Here is a 20,488-nt window from a genome sequence, read left to right on the forward strand (position 1 = left end):
ACAGAATGAGTTTCCTCAAAAAAGTAAATATGGAACTGCCATTTGACCCAGATCCCACTTCTAGGAATATATCCTAAGAAATCCGAAGCACCCAATCAGAAAGAATGTATGTACCCCTATGTTCATAGCAGCACAATTTACAATAGCTAATATGTGGAAACAGCCCAAATGCCCATCAGTAGATGAGTGGATAAAAAAACTGTGGTACATTTATACCATGGGATACTATGCACCAGTGAAAAGGAAGAATCTCTTACCCTTTGAGACAGCATGGAGGGACCTGGAGAGTATCATGTAAGTGAAATAAGTCAGTCAGAGAAAGACCAGTATCACATGATCGCACTTATATGTGGAATCTAAGTAACAAAAGAAACTGATGAATGGAGTGGATCCAGAGACATGGAAGCATGGAGCAGAATGCAGAATCTCAGAGGGAAGGCAGGGGAGGGTGGGTGGATGGGAAGTAATAACCAAAGCCTTGTATGCATATATGCGTAACCCATGGACATAGACAATAGAGTGCTGATAGCCTGGGGTGAGGGAGGGGGGAGGGCCTGGGGGGACTGAAGGGGTCAATGAAGGAAAAAGGGGACATATGTAATACTTTCAACAACAATAAAGGATTATTTAAAATAAAGAATTTCAACCTTGGCCAGGTAGCTCAGTTAGTTAGAGCATTGTTCGGATATGTCAGGGTTATGGGTTCAATCCCCGATCAGGGCACATGCAAAAGTAATCAATGAATGCATGAACAAAGTGGAGCAACAAATTAATCTCTCTTTCTCTCTCTCTCTCTCTAAAAAAAAAAAGAAGAATATCAATTAAAATAATTTCTATTCAACACATTCCTACCCATGAACAAGTTATTTATGCTGAGTCTATTTAACTTTGCTCTGTTACAACAATTTTAGGACAGGTGAGTATAATACAGTTCTTTTGTTTCATTGAAGAATAAAGATTCCTTTTTTTTTCTTAAAAGTCTTCATATATGTCAATCCATTTGTATATACTTGTTGCTATTTTTATATCCTAATGAACTCACAGAAACAATTATCAGAATTTAAAATCAGGTTTTTCTGCTCTAAGGAACACATAAACATGGATATGTGTATACATATTTGGCAGGCATATAGAGTCCAATTCATAAACGATCAATCAAGTCACATATTTTTGATGATTATTTTTCTTTTAAAAGAATCAATATAAATTTAGAGAATATAAGATGACCTGCCCAATATGTATTTTATATTCATACTGATATCATTTTAAATAATAAAGATACTTTCATTGTTTCTAGATGGGATGATAGGAAAAAAACACTTATTGTTATTCTCCCTATACTAAGTTTCAGGGGAAATAAGTGGTAGCATTTTATTGACTGACATCCCCCACCCCCACTTTTGTTTTTAAATGAGGCTGACATGGCACAGAGCCAGGCTGAGGGATTTTGTTTTGAAAGGCAGTAAGCACCCAAAGGGAAATTATTGATCAGAACGTGGAGACAGAGTAGCAAAGAAGCTTTGTGTTATCCTTTTTAAAGGCCATTGGATATTAATCTACATCAGTCTGCCTCTAGACGTGGAAGGCAGGACAAATTAAATCAGAATTTTAAGCTCCAATTTGATCTGTTTGTAGAGATAAAACCTCAAAGGTTGATCATGCCTAATATACCACCTTAAGCAATTTGTTTCCTTATCATCTTTCCTTTGACATTTTATTACGGGACAGACCAAGAAACAACAAAGGTTTCCCTTGGAGAGTTTAATCCACATGGGGTATCTTTTAGAAAGCGTTCCTGATAGGAATAGCAATCACAATATGAAATCATTCACTTTTAATAACATCTTCAAATATCACATGATTTACTTGCACACAAATTAAAGTTGTGGAAGGAATATGTCAAAGTGGCTTCAGTATTGACATAGCGGAATTCCTGCCCAAGGCCTGGAGAGCAGTCTAGTGACCTGAGACTTGCTCTCAGCTTTGTTTTCAGCACATGGACCGGCATCTGCATGCCCCTGGGAAACTGTACCAAGTACAGTAGTTTATGTGCACTTTCCCACAAGGGACTAATTAAGTAACAGGAACTAACTGAAGGAAATTCCCCTGGGAGAGTTTAGGAAGATTAAACACAGTGAGGCACAACTACCTTACTGCCCATTTCTTCTATTAAATAGCTTCATGACAGCAGAAAATGCAATCCTTTTATTTCATTATGCGGTTACGGCAAATGTTTCAAATGTTTTCTATTACCAGCCAACGTTCTCTGCATTTCAAACACATTTTTAACTAAAAATGTGAATTTTTTATTCACTTCCATTTCATATCACAGATTCCTCTATCCTTTATCTCATCCTGCGCCGACATTTTACAAAATTCAACATGTTTAATTGTAGAAATGCTTTAAAAATTAGGGATAAGAGAAACATACCTCAACATAATAAAGGCCATATATGACCAGCCCACAGCTAACTTTGTACTCAGCTATGAATGGTTAAAAGTTTTTTCTTTAAGATCAGGGAAAGATAAAGGTGCTCATTTCACTATTCCTATTCAACATAGGAATGGAATTTCTAACCAGATTAATCAGGCAGGAAAAATAAATGAAAAGCATTCAAATTGGAAAGAAGGAAATAAAATTATCTTTGTTTGCAGAATCCCAAAGATTGCACCAAAAGCAGTTAGAACCAATAAAAAAAATTCAGTAAACTTGCAAGATATACTATCAATATACAGAAATCAGTTGTGTTCCTATACACTAACAACAAAAATCTAAAAAAATAGAGAAATATTTCTATTTTTATAACATCCTAAATAATAAAATAATTAAGACTAAATTAAACCAAAGAGATGAAAGTTCTGTACAATGAAAACTAAAATAATTTGATTAAAGAAATTAAGGACACACAAACGTAAAGATACCCTGTGTTCATAAATTGGAAATATTACTGTTATTTAAACTAACTGTACTACTCAAAGCCATCTATAGAGTTAATGTATTTCCTATCAGAACTCCAATGGTATGTTTCACTGATAGAAAAACAATCCTAAAATTTGTATGGAACCTTAAAAGACCCTGATTATCTAAATTACATCTTAAAAAAAAAAAAGAACCACCTTAGAAGCATCACACTCACTGATTGCAAAAAATTTACAAAGCTATAGTAATCAAAACAGTATGTAACTGGGGAAAAATAGACACATAGACCAATTCTGGACCAGAATTGAGAGCCCAGAAATAAACCTTAGCATATAAAATAAACTAATTTTGACAAGAGAGACAAGAATATTCAATAGGAAGAGCACAGTCTCATCAATAAATGTTTTTTAGAAAGCTGGATAATAAGCAAAAGAATGAAGCCAAATTTCTTACACCACTCCTCACAAAAATGAACTTATAATAAAGCCACAAATATAAAATTTGAAACTGTAATATTCTTAGAATTTTACCAAAGACTGGCAGGGTAAAGGAAGCAGGGAGATATTGGTGAAAGGGTACAAACCTCCAATTACAAGATAAATAAATTATGGGTATCCAATAAACAACATAGCTATTATATGGAGTGGGCAAAAATAGGTTTACAGCTGTTCACATGGAAAAAGACATGCAGGTTATGATTAACTCTGTGTTTCATATACTCATGACTATAAACCTACTTTGCCCACCCCTTTATATGAAAAGCTCATAACCAAAATACTCAAAGAGCAAAACTGAAAACTTTTCCTCAAAATCGTGAACAGAGCATGGGTGCCTACTCTTCTTGTTTCTATTCAACATGATAATGGAAGTCCCAGCCAGATCTACTAAACGAGAAAAACAAATAAAAGACATACAAATCAGAAAGAAGTAAAGTAAAACTGTCCCTGTTTGCAGCTATCATGGTTTTACATGTAGAAAACCCTAAAGACTTCATTTAAAAAATGTTACAACTAGTAAACCAATTCAGTATACTAAATCAGCATACAAAAATCAGTTATATTTCCTAACAATGAGTTATTACAAAAGAAAATTAGGGAAAACCTGCCATTTATAACACAAAAAAACACACAAAATTCTAAGAAATAAATTGAAAGACTTGTATAGTATAAATTAAAAAAAAACACTGATGAAAGAAATTAATGAAGACAAAACAAATGGAAAGACATCCTCTGATCATGGATTGGTAGAATATTATTAAATGACAATAATCTATAGATTTTGTAGATTCAATATAATTTCTATGAAGAACCTAAGGTATATTTTAGAGAAATAGAAGAGTTTTAAAATATATGTGAAATAAAAAATACCACAAAATAGGCACATAAATCTAGAGAAAAAAGAAAAAGCTGGAGCCCTAACCGGTTTGGCTCAGTGGATAGAGTGTCGGCCTGTGGACTGAAGGGTCCCAGGTTTGATTCCAGACAAGGGCATGTACCTTGGTTGCGGGCACATCCCCAGTGGGAGGTGTGCAGAAAGCAGCTATCGGTGTTTCTCTCTCATTGATGTTTCTAACTCCCTATCCCTCTCTCTTCCTCTCTGTAAAAAATCAATAAAATATATCTTTTTAAAAAAAGAAAAAAAGAACAAAGCTGGAGTCATCACATTTCCTGATTCCAAAATATATTACAACACTAGAGTTATCAAAGCAGTATGGAAGTGGTATAAAAAGAGACATATGCACCAGTGTTTCAAAACAGAGATCCCATAAATGAATCCTCACATAGATAGTCAACTGATACTCAACAAGGGTGCCAACAATTCACAGTAGGTATAGGATAATCTTTTTGTGCTGGGAAAACTGAATGTCCACATGTAGAAAAATGAAATTGTACCCTTGCCTTACACCATATCATAAAATCAACTCAAAATGGATTAAAGACATGTAAGAAGGATGTGAAAATGTAAAACTACTATAAGAAAACGCAGGGGAAAAGCTTCATAACTGGTTTTGACAATGATTTCATGACATTCAAAGCACTGGTAACAAAAACAAAAATAGGTAAGTGGGACTTTATCAAACTAAAAAAAGCTTCTGCAGCAAAATAAATAATCAACAAAGTAAAAAGGCAACCTATGAAATGGTTGAAAATATTTTTAAACCATATATCTGATTTAAGGGTTTAATCTTCAAAATGTATAAAGAACTTGCACAGCTCAATACAAACAAAACAAAACTAAAGTAAAATAAAATGCAAAACCCAATTTAAAAATGGGCTAAGGATTTGACTAGACAGTTCTCCAAAGAAGACATATAAATGCCCAACATGTATGCAGACAATGATTAATATTACTAATTATCAGGAAAACACAAATTGACACCACAATGACAAATCCCCTTATACCTTTTAGGATGAATTTTTTTTTTTTAAAGAGACTCAATAGCATTGGCTAAGTTATGGAGAAATTGCAGTCCTTTCACACTGTTGGTGAGTATGCATAGTGGTGTCACCACTATGGAAAACAGTTTGGAGTTTCCTTTAAAAATTAAAAATAGAACTACCATATGCTCCAGCAATCCCACTTCTGGCTCTTTACTCAAAAGAGTTGAAACTCTGATCTCCAGAAGATATTATAATCCCCCCATGCTCATTGCAACACTATTCAAAATAGTGAAGATGTGGAAACAAATGTCAAATATGGATGAATGGATAAAGGAAATGTGGTACATATATACAACAGAATAAAATTCAAACTTAAAAAACTGTTTTTAACGTTGGTTATTTGAAGGAAATGGTAAAATAACAAACCCTTTACAAACCAAATTTAAAAAAAAATATGAGAGCCCTGACTGGTTTGGCTCAGTGGATGGAGCGTCGGCCTGCGGACCAGGGGGGTCCCGGGTTCGATTCTGGTCGGAGGCATGTGCCTTGGTTGCGGGTGCGTCCCCATTGGGCATACAACAGAATAAAATTCAAACTTAAAAAGTGGTTTTTAACGTTGGTTATTTGAAGAGAATGGTAAAATAACAATAAATCAATAAAAATGTATTTAAAAAAATATGAGAAAGTAAAAATCAAATAGACCCATCCGTGTCTCTCAGTGGTTAGAAGGCTAGAGGGTTAGAGAGTGGGTCTATGCACTGAAGGGTCACGGGTTTGATTCCTGGTCAAGGGCACATAGGTAAGCATTCTCTCTTCATTTATTGTATGTAATTCTCTCTTTAAGGATAACATTTGAAAATAGTTGAGTTAATATTTCAAAATTCTCTAAGACTATAAGTAAAATTTGCAATCTTAGTAAATGTTTCCAGCAATAAATTCCAGCAATTTTTAATTGGCTTTCAACAACTTAAGAAATATACATGAATTTAAAAATTTACCAAATTTTAGGAGAGCAAATCACATTAGCAATGATAACATGTGCCAACAATATACTTCATATTTTCACTCTTCAAATATAATTGAAAGAGGAGAATATTACACTTTTAAAAACTCATACATTTATGAACTGTATATTTTACCAAACTGCCAAGATGTATAAGTAAATACTCTCCCAAGACCTTTACGAATAATAAAACCATATTCATTTTTAGGGGTCAAATATCAGCAACAATAAGTAAGGACTGGTTTTGTCTTTATTCACATTTAAGAAGAAGAAAAGGAACAGTACAGTTTCCTTTGATTGTCATTTTTTATTCAAAGGTTGCCTCTCATTTGTTATAACTGAAAGAGTATTATGAATAATGATATCCCTAAGCTCCAATTATGTTCTGCAAATTAGAATTAGGTCAGATGTTATGCCAGATACAAAACAGTCTAATAAATGTGCCTAGAAATCTTAAAAATGAAGACAAATTTCATTAAATGTAAAATCATCTGTTTCAAAAAGGAACGTTTATTCTTTGGGGTCTAAATATGCCCCAGAGAGAAGTCCACAAGAGGAAGAACTTTTAATTTAATTGCCAGTGAATGCAATATACTAGAAAATAGAAATGAATAATGTTGCAAAGCACACTTTAATTTGAAGTTCTTTGAAGTTACTTATTAATAAATTGCTTTGATTTTGTTCACTTTTCTCCTTCCTTGACAGTAAATTGACCTCTCATCATCTCAAAGCTCATCTGCTCAAGCCTATTTTACATTTATTATTTATTTATTTATTATTTTTATGATTTGATTTGAGAGAGAGATAGGAAGGGGGGGATGTTGGCAGGAGGCAAAAGCATGCCAGATCCCTTGATGCCTACACTCACTGGGGCATATTATCACTCTGCCACAATCAATATATGAAAGAAAATCATGAGGTCAGCTCAGATTCAGGGATAGAGCAATATACTCAAACTCTTAGTAAGTGCATCTATAAATTCATTGGAAAGGAACATACTAGTAAATACAATGGGCGGAATAATCAGGGTCATTGTGCAAACAGCATACCACAAGTAGTTTATAAATTGTAACAACACAGGCCAAAACCAAAAATTTCATAAAATATAGAACATTAAAAAATAAAAAAAACACTGAACTGTCCTTGTTATTGCAATCTAACTCTATACTTAAGCATAACTTTAAAAATTTCTATAAACAGAAATATATTTGTCCATTCTGGTTCTGGGTAAAATGGAGTAAGCATGCTCCATCTGGTTTCTGCCACCAAATTCAACTATAAAACCTGGACAGAATGTATGAGAACAGCAATTTGAGGACTAAGAAAGGAAATGGTAGCAGGCACATGGAGGAAGAACATACTGTTTTGGAACAAGAAAGGGAATTCTTTCCTCAGTAGAGTATAGAAATACATTATTTTTTTATTTTCTCTCTTCTCTTGCCCAGTCCACCAGCCACTCCCCATGGTGGCAGTGGAATCTAAGGGAAATTACACTGAGAAATGGAAAATTCCCTCTTCATTTAGTGGAAATGCAGTTCTAAAAATATGGGGCCATTCCCACTGTTTTATTTTTCTTGCTTTTCATTCTCCATTCCATGTCAGACCTGGATGTCATCATGCAAGTGTACTGCAGAGTGAATTTCTTAGTGCTGCAAGTGTTTGACTGAATGACAGACAAGGGCCATCTCATGGAACAGGAGAGCACTGGGGAGCACCGGAATGAAGGAAGCTCAGGAAAGTGATGCTCTAGTTTGTTTATAAACTCCTAGACTCACCTCCTACCTAACCATGCATAGATTTGTTCTTAATTAGCCTATCAAAACTTCAAGAACTGAACCACTGAACAGACAGTCATCAGGTTCCAGAATGATCACTTGAGTGACACACATCTCGGATCAATTTGAAAGCACGCAAAGGTTTGGAAAAATAAACTAAAAATGAAACTAGAATGTTAGAATTTGGTTCCTGACCTTAACTATCTTGATTGCCTACTAATACAAAAATATTAACATTATCCACGGGACTTCAGACCCAGTTGTACGATGAAATACTAAAAATAATCAGGTTATAATTTAAAATTATTTGACATATAAAAAAATTCAACATACCAAAATGACATAGATAAGCTTTTATCTCTGATAAAGACTTTAAAGTGACTATTATCAAAATGCTCAAATAAGTGATTCTGAACATTCTTATGAAAATAGAAAAATAAAAAGGGCTAGTAATTAAAGAGAAGATTAAGAAATAAACAAGTGGAAATATTATGATTGAAAATTTCAATGAGAATAAAAATCTCACTGGATGATTTCAACAGGAGAATGAAAATGAAAGAAAAAAGAGTCAATGAGCTCTTCAAGACAGATCAATAAAAAATATTCAATCTAAATAACAGAGAAAAGGACTACGGAAAATGAACAGAGCTTCAGGGACTGCTAACAATTAATGAGTACTCTATAGTTCATGTTATTCATGTTCCAAAAGGCAAGATGAAAGAATGTGGTGCTGAAAAGTATTTAAAGAATAATACAAAATGGAGCAAAAGTAGGCCTACAGTTGTTCTTACGAAAAATAGTACAATTAGTAAATAATATCAAGAATAAACTCTGTTTCACATTTTCACAACTGTTTTTGCCCCACCTTGTATATGAGAGATTCTTAAGTTTGGTGAAAGACAAGACATTACAAATTCAAAGACCTCAATGAACCCAGAATGGAATAAGCCCAATAGCTCTTTGTCCAGATACATCATAATCAAACTGATAAAACTAAATACAAAGAAAAGCAACCAGAGAAAACTGACATACTAACTATAGGAAACAATTTAAATGACTAGATTTCTCATCAAAAGCATGGGGACAGAATGAAGTGGCAACAGAATGAAGTGGCACATATGTATGCATATATATGTATGTATATGTATATGTATATATGTATACAGATATACACACATATACATATTCACACACTATATACATTGTATATATATTTAAGGTGTGCAACATGACTTTATTGTATATATTACACAAACTATATATGATGTATTATACATTATATATATTAAATGGTTGCTACAGCCAAGATAATATATCAGCTCCTAACAGTTATTTTTTATGTGTGTGATGAGTACACCTGAAATCTACTCTCTTGACATATTTCCAGTGCTCAATACAGTATTATTAAATATAATCAGTATGCCTTTATATTGCATCACCAGACTTATTCATCCTACATAACTGCAACATTGCACCCTTTAACCAACACCTATTTCCCCACCCCAGCACCTTGTAACCACCATTCTATTCTTGGCTTCTATGAGTTAAACTTTATTTTATTTTTAATATTCCACATGTAGTGAAATCATATAGTAGCTGTCTTTGTCTGGCTTGTTTCACTCAGCCCAATGGACTTCAGGTTCACCCATGTTGTAAATGAAAATATTTCCTTCTTTCTCACTGCTGAATAACATTCCATAATATCAGTATCTCACATCTTTATCCATTCATTCATTGACTTAAGTAGCACATCTTTTACAGCAATAAGTGGAAATACCTGTAAACCCAGAATTCTGCATCCAGTGAAAATGTTTTTTAAGTAATGAAGGTAAAGTGACAACATTCTGTGATGAAAGAAAACTGAAAAACATAGCCAACAAACCTAATCTAAAAGCATTGCTAAAGAAAATTATTAATATAGAAGAAAATATCAGAAGCAATCTTGGAAAATTAAGTTTGAGGAAAGTGAGAGAAACTGTAAATAAGCCATGTAAATTAAATAGACTATTCTCTAAATTGTTCAAAATATTTTTGACAGTTGAAACCAAATAAAAACAGTGTCTAATGAAGTTTTCAACATAGGTAGATATAGTACCTATGACAACTATACCTAAAAGAAAGAGGGTGAGAACATCTGCTGGTGGTAATATTTCTACATTCTAATTCAAGTAGAAAAGGCTGATTTTAAATAGACTATGAAGAGTATTTATATATTTTAAAAACCATCGTAACAACTAAAATCTATACAGAGATTTATTAAATCACAATATAGAAATTAAAATAGAATACTAAATCTCTTTTATAAACCAAAAAAAGATTTTAGAGAAATAGAACAAAGATAAGAATGAACAGAAAACAAAATGGTAAACCTATATCTACACTATAATCATATTTAAGTAAGTAATCTAAAAATATCAATTGACAGATTTTATCAAAACAATTTAAAATCAAGTGAAACAGCTGTATGCCATCAATAAGAAATGTATTACAACTATAATGATATAGGTAGGCTAAAAGTGACAAGGTCTACTATAACACTATTTGCATATTCGATTCAGATTTTAAGAAATAAATATTGAAAATAAGTTGACATTTCTCTGTTCAGTCAATTGTCCTCTCTCCACTTCCTGTGCTGAAGTTAATACATCATCTGCAGGGCATGCTTTAAAGAAATTTGAAGCATATATATGAATCTGTAGATAATACTGTAATGTTTTGTTTCATTTTTTACAATCACAGGTTGTGTTACATTTAAATTGTGTAACATCCTTTCTCTAAGCACCGAGATACATACTGTTGTCAAGATTGGTTTATATTGACAAATATAGACCTGACTTGCCCATTTTGACTATATTGTATAAATAAACTATGGTAAAATGCTGGGTTTTGTTTATATATTTTCCCTAGTTGTATATTTAGTTGTGGTTGTGTAGTTCAAATTTTACCTGTTATTAATACAAATAAAATAAAAATGCTTGTACAGGTTTAATTGTACACAAATGCAAGTTTGCCCTTAGAAGGTATAGATCTTGAAATGCTGTTTATGGGGTATATTCATCATTAACATAACAAAATCTTGCCAAAACTTTTCCACAGTAATCTATTTAATTCACACACTTATAATTAACTAGAGGCCCAGTGCATGAAATTCATGCACGGGGAGGGGGCAGGGAGGGTGGTCCCTCAGCCCAGCCTGCACCCTCTCGCAATCTAGGACCCCTTGGGGCAGTCAGACATCCCTCTCGCAATCCGGGACCGCTGGCTCCTAACCACTCGCCTGCCTGCCTGCCTGCCTGATCGCCCCTAACCATTTGCCTGCCTGCCTGATTGCCCCTAACTGCCTCTGCCTCAGTCCCCGCTCACCCCTAATCACTCACCTGCCTGCCTAATTGCCCCTAACTGCTTACCTGCCTGCCTGCCTGATTGCCCCTAACTGCCTCTGCCTCAGTCCCCGCTGCCGCAGCTTCATCCAGAAAGATGTTCGGAACGACGTCCGCAAGGTCATTTGGCTGTCCAGTCTAATTAGCATATTATGCTTTTATTATTATAGATGTGTTAGAATTTCTCTTTCCCACAGCCTTGTTAACAGTTAATAGTACCTCACTGTATAATAAGCCAGTCTTTATGGTTTTATTAATATACCAGAGGCCTGGTGCACAAATTCATGCATATTGAAAGGAAATTAATTAGAAGTAATATTTTAGAGGCCTGGGAGGAACTGCAGGAGATTGGCTCCAGGGCATGTCCAGCCCGTCTCGCCCAGTCCCTTACTGGTTGGAGCATCTGCCCCCTTGTGGTCAGTGTGTGTCATAGCGACTGGTCGAGCGGTCAACCGAATGGTTGACTGATTGGTGGGACACTTAGCATATTAGGCGTTTATATATATAGATTGGTTTACTTTTCTGCACTCCTTATATTTTTATGTTATGGTATATATGAAATAAGTGACTTATTCCTTTAATGTATGCACTCACATCTGTTGCTTTAAGATTTGATTGTTCTTTATAATTACAATTTTCAGGTTGGCATAAGCCTTTAAGAAAATGATGAAATAGGGTACCTTTAATCAATGTGCCCTATTATCAGAATTTCAGCATAATAAGTACATATCTTACCCCTACACAGTTAGTTTTGTGTTACTGTTGAATGAAAAATAATATTTAATCTAATTCTAAATACTTAGGTCTAACATATCCTAAGGTCAGTTTTCTCATTCATGTCTTATCTGTTGCCACCTCCGCTCTATTATTACTCAAGAGAAGGAATTACACACTGTAGCTTATCCATCCACTTCCTCCATTTCTTTTCCAATCCTCCTACCTAACAGTAGTGCCCAAAGAAGCATAGGATCCCTGGGAGGCAGAAAATGACTGAACAATCATGCAAAGTCCAACTGACAAAGATCTCCTTTACCTGCTGGCAAATGATTCCCACATTTTCACATTGTATATCATTCAATATTTAAAGAGAAAAATTCACAATTTCCACAGCAATGATGGCCTTTGAAATACAAAAATAAGAACTGAAATATAAAATAAAAATTATAGTGGAATGATTCTTTAAGATGAAACTGTTGTTGCTATCACATGCTGCTAGATTCACTTTGCATATATACTAGTCAAGGTTCTACAAAGAAATAGCAAGATAGATATAAATTATAGCTATATAAACATGTGTGAGTAATAGAAAAATTGTACAGAGTTAAACAGTCAAGACATTATTTAAGACTACTGCAGTAAGAGCGAGCATTTAATCTTGGAGGGAGCACTGGGTGAGCTGGAGGAAAAGTACTGAGGGAAGTGAAAGAGTAGTTGGTCAATGTTATTAGACCAGCTGTGTCTGCTAATTGGTGCTCACTCAGGCTTCCACCTTCTTACACAGACCGACACACTATCTTTCTTGGTGATAACCTTTCAAAGGGATGGCTCCTAGTCTGTGAGAAAGACACTCCTAGGTTGTAAAGCTGACAAAAGTCTGGGAGAAGATTTACATGTCAAAGCAGCAGGGAGAGAATTTACAATTCCAAGTTTTCTGAGGTAAGTGCTCTAAGAAGAGTGAGGTCAGGGGCCTCCCCTGAGGAAGAAGCTGGTCTAAAGTTTGGTCAAGCTGACAGGAACAGGAAGGCTGTCTTGCTCAGTAGATGAAGGGATGTGTCAGGCTGACATAGGAGAGGAAGATGACAGGAAGACTGGCAGTTTCTTATATAAGAACTCACTGGGAAAGCACTCCATTTTAAGAGGCTTGGAGAACACATTTCCAGTTATGTACCCAAAAGAATCATTGGCAGACACCAATATGTAAAATGGGGATGATCAATGTAAGATGTTCTCTGGAATTAATATTTTTGTTGTAATATTAATATCTGGATTAATCAGGTGATCGAGTACACCTCAATTCTAAATCCCAGACCTGGGAACAAGTTTAAATAAAAAAAATCAACAAAGTAACAGTCATGAAATGGTACTCTCTATAATGTCTATAGTAGTGGCCAATAAATTTGCTTAAAGGCTTAAAATGTTCCTTATTTTGACTTTGATCTTTTTCAAATATATTACTGGTGTTTTATTTTATTGACCTAATAGTTTACAAAAATAAAATTAAACCACATATAACTAAATAAGAATGCGCTGATAGCTAGGTCCTGGGAATTTACTTATATGTTTTAAGAAAAGATAAATAAGCTGATGTTTATAAAAGACTTGTGGCATAATAACAAAGTAAATAAAAAACATAATTAAAAAACACATTATTCTCACTGTGAATATCAATTTCATGAAACATGATGTGGATACTAGAAGTTATAAATATGAAGACTCGGTACATATTTGGGAAATAATGTATGAAAAATACAAGTACATGAGTTGCATATACTATTTAAAACTTAGAAGTATAGATGTGTTCAGGTTGAGGATGATTGTAGTATTTCCTGAAGAACTGTGAAAAAATATTTTAAAGATCCTTTTTTATCATTATAAACATTAGTATCATTGTAGAGTATTATTGCATAAACCCTAAATTTCTTTAACTTTTGAGGAAAAAAAATTGAAAAAACAGTTTTATGGTGTTTTCTTGCACAGATGGGAGATACTAAACTATTAGGAAGGAAACAACAAGTCAAGAAGCATTTGAAGCCATTTACTCTCTAGGCAAATGGGAATTTTGAAAAGGTCTTTAACATAATAAAAATTTATTATGTTAAATATTTATTACCATCCACTTGTATTTATTACCATCCACTACTTTGAGCAAAGCACTTTGCTAGGCATATAACAAGCTGGAAGAGAAAACCTGAGAAGACGAGGCACTCACTGTTATATGGGCTAAGTCAGTAATACTCAAGTTATGCCAAAGCTGCAGTGATAGCACTGCAATAACTGTGGTTAATGCTGCAGCACAAATCTTTCAATGTATTTCCAAGAAATGTAAACAATATGTTTTTCCATAATTAATGCAGAAAGGATGAGGTATAAGCTCATCACTTTCCTCTGTAGAATGTGGAAATAGGAAGAATAATAAAACCTACACTTCTGTAGCATATCAATAAGAAGAAAACAATAATATATGGGGCAAAAGTCAAGATAAAAATAAGGATCATATTAAGCTTTTGAAAAATAATTGATTGATCCTATTAATCCAAAGCAAAGGGATGTCAGATGGCTTGTAATATATGACTATAATGAAAAGCCCATGTAGGATTCATCAAAATGTCTATTGATTAAAAGGATTTGCTGAACTCAGAAAGTACATCTGAAATTATTTTTATGTCAATTATAAGGATAAAAAAGAAACTCAACATATCTTCAAGAAAAAGAAAAACTATCAGAAAATCTGAGTTTCTTTGTAGAAAATAAGTCAGAACAACAGATAGTCCACTCTGATTTTGCAAACTTCTATACTTAAAGGCTATTCATTGGAACTTGGAAACTATGGTATTTATATTGATTCATTCAGAAGAACATCCAACATTTTGGATAAAGGTTAATTTCTCAAAAATTTAATGACATCTTAGAGGAAAACCTTAAATTAGACCTTTTAGGCATTGTTATTTCATCCTGTGTTTTCTGACAGACTTATTAAAAAGTAGATTCTGTTATTTAAGATAGCAAATGATCTGATAAACAGTGCCTTGAAAAATAAAGACTATATGTTTGAAACAAGTACAATGAATTCAGAAGTGCAAACACGAAAAGGATAAGTACAAGTATGTGGAATTCTCCATATTTATCCCATTTCTATTTTTTCCTCTGTACATTCAGAGTTGCTCAAGTTTTGGGATGTACGTTTATTTCACATCAAGTGGAAAAATTAGGACCTTCAAAGTAGTCAGCAGGAACTCAGGCACATCGACCATTATTCTGATCAAATTCTGGTCTTAACTCAAGTTTTAGGATGTAAGTTTATTTCACATCAAGTGGACAAATTAGGACCTTCAAAGTAGCAGCAGGAACTCGGGCACATCGACCATTATTCTGATCAAATTCTGGTCTTAACAGGGGAAGCCCTTCATCATCCTTACCTTGGTTGAAACTTCATTACAACACTGCTCCATTCCTTGGTTTGGGGCTTGGCCAAATGATTTCCTTTGGCCAGTGGATGGAGGAGAAGCAACGGTGTGTCAGTCTCTTAGGATACCTGGGAGAGACCCTTTTATCTCTGCCACACTTTGAGAATAGTGTTTTCCAGCTAGCCCTCTACTTAAATGAGGATAAGAAAAACTTGGACCAGGGAAGGTCATGATAGGCTTGCAAAGAAAAATGGGCCCCCATCAGCTGCTACAGCTTCCAGCAGAGTAGTCCAGCTGAGCTCAATTCTTCCTTTCTCTTCCTTTCTCTTCCTTTCTCTTCCTTTCTCTTCCTTTCTCTTCCTTTCTCTTCCTTTCTCTTCCTTTCTCTTCCTTTCTCTTCCTTTCTCTTCCTTTCTCTTCCTTTCTCTTCCTTTCTCTTCCTTTCTCTTCCTTTCTCTTCCTTTCTCTTCCTTTCTCTTCCTTTCTCTTCCTTTCTCTTCCTTTCTCTTCCTTTCTCTTCCTTTCTCTTCCTTTCTCTTCCTTTCTCTTCCTTTCTCTTCCTTTCTCTTCCTTTCTCTTCCTTTCTCTTCCTTTCTCTTCCTTTCTCTTCCTTTCTCTTCCTTTCTCTTCCTTTCTCTTCCTTTCTCTTCCTTTCTCTTCCTTTCTCTTCCTTTCTCTTCCTTTCTCTTCCTTTCTCTTCCTTTCTCTTCCTTTCTCTTCCTTTCTCTTCCTTTCTCTTCCTTTCTCTTCCTTTCTCTTCCTTTCTCTTCCTTTCTCTTCCTTTCTCTTCCTTTCTCTTCCTTTCTCTTCCTTTCTCTTCCTTTCTCTTCCTTTCTCTTCCTTTCTCTTCCTTTCTCTTCCTTTCTCTTCCTTTCTCTTCCTTTCTCTTCCTTTCTCTTCCTTTCTCTTCCTTTCTCTTCCTTTCTCTTCCTTTCTCTTCCTTTCTCTTCCTTTCTCTTCCTTTCTCTTCCTTTCTCTTCCTTTCTCTTCCTTTCTCTTCCTTTCTCTTCCTTTCTCTTCCTTTCTCTTCCTTTCTCTTCCTTTCTCTTCCTTTCTCTTCCTTTCTCTTCCTTTCTCTTCCTTTCTCTTCCTTTCTCTTCCTTTCTCTTCCTTTCTCTTCCTTTCTCTTCCTTTCTCTTCCTTTCTCTTCCTTTCTCTTCCTTTTCTCTTCCTTCTTCCTTTCCTTTCTTTTCTTTCTTCTTTCCTTCCTTCCTTCCTTTTTTTTTAAGGATTATTTATTTTGTTAGTTACCACATTGTCATGCCAAACTAATGGCTAATTTATCCTCAGCACTAGAAAGGGGTATGACCCACATAGCAGGCAACAGCTGACACTGGAAAGGAGATTCCCTCACCCTAAATTAAGAAATTATTACCCATGTTCACATATCAGTCTCTTACAGTTTAAGGAAGATCAGTCTACCTGGGTTCAATGAGATTACATTTCTTGTTTATTAAGTAAAAACCTTATATTGAGATATATTCACCAAGGATGTGATTCCTTCTGCAACCCCCAAAAAGCCTACTAATTAGCCTTTGTGGTTACATATAGTTTCTAGGTAGTTATATATCTGAATCCCTTTCTGAAGGTGATTGGCATCAGTGATTAACACCAATCTTTTGATCTCTTTTAGGATCCAGACTCATTTGTTTATTTGATTCCTTCTGCCTGTTGCAGAGTCCTCCCCAGATGTGAATTTCATCATGGTAGGTGTGATAATTGGGAATCTGACTATTCCTTGTCATGACACCAATGAACCCCTTCAGATAATTTTACTTTTTAAGAAACTTCTATACTATGTGCATAGAAAATGTACAGAATTTTATAAAATACACCACTACTTATGAAAAAGAAAATAAAGTCTATCAGATTAAGATTACAAATCAAGTGATCCAATGTTGTTTAGAAAGAGTCACCTCCATGTTGGGAGCTGGCCACATTTCACAAGAAATGCTGTGTCTCATCCTTACTGCTACAATTGAAGTGGAAAGTACAAAATAACACTCATTCAAGGGTAATATGAGAGTAATAAGGAAAGACAAAACCGTCTCTATAGTAAATTACTAGGAGTATAACACAGTCATTTTCAAGCATTTAAAGGAAGTTTGAAAAAAGATAGACTTTTTTTTTTCAGTAGCATCTGAAAGGTAAACTAAGACCATTTATAGAGGTTACAAGGAGATAATGTGTTGTTTAGAAATAGTCACCTCTATGTTTGGAGCTGGCCACATTTCACAAGAAATGCTGTGTGTCATCCTTACTGCCACAATTGAAGTGGGAAGTACAAAATAACACTCATTCAAGGGTAATATGAGCATAATAAGGAAAGACAAAACCATCTCAATAGTAAATTACTAGGAGTATAACACAGTCATTTTCAAGCATTTAAAGGAAGTTTGAAAAAAGATAGACTTTTTTTTTTCAGTAGCATCTGAAAGGTAAACTAAGACCATTTATAGAGGTTACAAGGAGATAATTTAGGCTTTATATCAGAAAGTACTTCCTAACACTTATAACTGGTTCAAAAATGATTCAATCTGCTTCAAGGGGAGGAGATAGCTCTATTCAGTAAGAGTGCCACACTAGATACTTTGTTGGGCTGTTTTGAGTATCTGTACAGTATTTGACAAGGTAATCTAAGTAGGCAGTTGTACACTAATATCCAATATAAGTAGCTTAGCACATACTTTCTCCCATCCAATGCAAAGCATTTATGGTAACTGAATGCCTCTTGCAGGTATGTGATTTGGATGTGAGGATGAAGAGAGTGGTGTGCAAAAACAGTGATATACCACATACTATTCCATGTACAACTATTGCCACTTCTTTAGTTTTATAATATTCATTTTAAGTCCATAATCCATAGAATAAAAACAAACAAAACTTGCCTTTTAAAGTTATATTAGCTTGTTCTCATTTAGGTTTGTTTGTTTCAGCCTTGTATGGATAAATATTTATTAAATTGCAAGGTGACAATTCTATTTAAGTATTAATTTTCTTGTCACAAATGTTTGTAACTTTTCTTCTCCAGATTGGAGTTTAGATATAAGGAAACACAACAGGAAACTGTGCCCAAGCTGAACAACTCCTTTGCTGTTCCTCTGATTTCTCACTGGCCTTCATGGAGATGAAATTTTTACACATGGACTGGATGTGCTCCTCGGTTTCACTTCTCAGATACACAGTAGGAATCAAGTACAGCTTCTTCCCTCCACTAACTCAGCTCCACCTCAACCTTAGCTCACTCTACCCAACCTCTGAATCTCATTCACATTCTCCATCTGGCCTCTAGATTAGTTATCAACCCCTGACCTCTGTCACAGCACTACGTCATCTCTTACCCCTTGCTATTGCTGCCCCATTTCAAGCTCAGTGGCTGTCAATTCTCATTTACCCTTCCCCCTGGGCGGGAAAAAGAAGTTCTGCACTTCACTTTAGTAAAGTACAGTGGAGCTACTTCTAGCTCTCTTTATATCTACTTTGTAGTGACTACTGTTATTACTATGACACTTCCTGTAAAGTGGTCTCCCTGTTTGAAAAAGGACGTACAGCATGATTCCCCTCATTTTTCATTTTCCTTTCAACTTGAGCAAGGCAGGAGATGAAGCAAGAATACATCCAAAAGATTCTTACCTCTGTTCTGGCTCAACCCTTTAAAGGGCCTCCCCTTGAAATTAAAATTTTTGTATATTATAAGGTAAGAAAAATCCTAGTCTTTTCTATCAATAGTTTGATTGTCAAGATTCATTTCTTCAAAACACATGTCCTGATATAGAAAGAAAGCTGTTATGATTTAGAAAAGGAAATAAATTTTTTTTATCTATGCCAAGAAAATCAAGACTTCTTTCTTCCCTTACAATAAAAAGGTCAACACAGTAAAATCAACCAAAGCTTATCAACAGATCCATTCTTTTAGTTGCTAGCTACTCTCCCTTCACTTCTGACAGTAAGCCTTGTAATGGCCATAGGTTTTAAAGGTAGAAAATTTTCAGAAAATCATTATTTATGGATATACATATTTAAAATTTTTAACATATTCATTACTTCTGTTTCTAGGAAGATGGAGTGTTCATCAAATAGAAGGAGGCTCAAAAGGTAGAGAAGATGGCAAATGGCTAAAACTTCAAATTCTAAGGAACAACACAGGTGAGTTCAGTGGTTTTTTTGTATGTTTGTATGGTTGGTTTGTTTTACTTCATTTATTCCAGGCTAAGAGTTGAAGAAATGATCAACCAGGAAACACCAACAAGTATAGACAAAAAATCAGAAGGAGACCAGTAAAGGGAAAACATGGCAATACCAGGAAACTTAAACAATAACTGTTCTACTCCACAGAAAAGCACAGACAAACCACATGCAATCCTACCACCAAATGCTAAGCAGAGAGCCTAGACTTCCACCCTTGCATGGCTGTAATAAGGCACCCCAACACCCCCTGGGGTGATGTCAGAGAAGGCTGACTAGGCAAGTGCACTTTCATCTCTGACATGAAGTAATGATGCCCACTTCTGCTTGAGAAGTCAGTGGAAACCACTAAGAAAACATGTACTACTAACCCCACCCATTGCCCTAAGGTGGTATAAGAAGAGATCTAGTGGAGAGTTAGGAATTTTATCTCTACCAGTGTGAACAGTGCTCCTACTCTTTCCTCATAGTGTCAGAGGGAGCTGTGTGAGGTGCAATAAATACATATTCCTATGCCTCTCAACCTGAGAGGCATAAATGGAGGACCAATAGGAAGCTGACAGTCTAACACTCATCCATCAGCAACTAGGAGGTCTCCCATTTATGGCGGCTGAGCAAGGAAACCAAATTTCTATTTGGCAGTAATGAGGTAGTGCCTCCAATTCCCCTGCATGATTGGTATCATGGGAAGACAACTAAAAAAAAAAAAAAAGGCTTAAA

General features: G+C 34.9%; 2 long non-coding RNA genes across 2 annotated transcripts in view; one reads left to right on the plus strand and one right to left on the minus strand.

Annotated features, from left to right (window-relative positions):
- Positions 1-20,488, minus strand: part of LOC106726592 — a 197,843-nt gene that overhangs the window by 67,060 nt on the left and 110,295 nt on the right. The window lies entirely within an intron of this gene.
- On the plus strand, positions 831-18,768 carry LOC106726593. Its single transcript, XR_001362657.1, has 3 exons — positions 831-916; positions 17,217-17,289; positions 18,615-18,768. It is a non-coding gene; the product is annotated as an uncharacterized LOC106726593 (long non-coding RNA).

Source organism: Myotis brandtii, unplaced genomic scaffold (assembly GCF_000412655.1).
Source record: "Myotis brandtii unplaced genomic scaffold, ASM41265v1 scaffold1076, whole genome shotgun sequence".
Classification (NCBI taxonomy): domain Eukaryota; kingdom Metazoa; phylum Chordata; class Mammalia; order Chiroptera; family Vespertilionidae; genus Myotis; species Myotis brandtii.